This window comes from Pygocentrus nattereri, chromosome 22 (assembly GCF_015220715.1).
Source record: "Pygocentrus nattereri isolate fPygNat1 chromosome 22, fPygNat1.pri, whole genome shotgun sequence".
Classification (NCBI taxonomy): Eukaryota; Metazoa; Chordata; class Actinopteri; order Characiformes; family Serrasalmidae; genus Pygocentrus; species Pygocentrus nattereri.
In genome coordinates, this window is record NC_051232.1 from 12,369,156 (window position 1) to 12,369,632 (window position 477).

The 477-nt window shown below is 53.9% G+C and overlaps 1 protein-coding gene across 2 annotated transcripts in view; it reads right to left on the reverse strand.

Moving 5' to 3' along the window:
- Positions 1-197, reverse strand: part of tll1 (tolloid-like 1) — a 76,176-nt gene extending 75,979 nt beyond the window's left edge. For both annotated transcript variants that reach the window (XM_037532767.1, XM_017717438.2), the window contains exon 1: positions 1-197. This exon is cut by the window's left edge and continues 20 nt beyond it. The gene's annotated coding sequence lies outside the window, so the exon portion shown is untranslated.
- Between the last annotated feature and the right edge of the window lie 280 nt (positions 198-477).

The following is a 477-nucleotide window of genomic DNA, read 5'->3' on the forward strand; positions in this document are numbered from 1 at the left end:
GGGGGAAACGCTGCCCTTAGGGTCCAAACAGCTTTAGGCTCATCCTCGGCGCTGTTCTCTCCTCTCTCTCCTTCTCTTTCCCTCTCTCTTTCTGCCTCTCTCACTGCCTCTCACCTCCTCTTTCTTCTTTTTTTTCTTCTAAAGTCGCTGACCGGTACCGCTCATTACCCCGAACGTGCCCGTTTCCCTGGAGATTAGCGCGTCTCTCTCTCTCTCTCTCTCTCTCTCTCTCTCTCTCTCTCTCTCTCTCTCTCTCTCTCTCTCTCTCTCTCTCTCTCTCTCTCTCTCTCTCTCTCTTTAATCCCCCCTCTCTCACTCCCTCCCTCCGGCAAGGTAACTGCTGCGTACTGACGTCACGACATCAATCCGCCCGAGCCAGCCCCACTGTGTATGTGTGTGTGTGTGTGTGTGTATGTGTGTGTGTGTGGTGACACTCCGGCACATGCGCCGTGTGCAGGAGTGTTCAGTGTGGTTTTT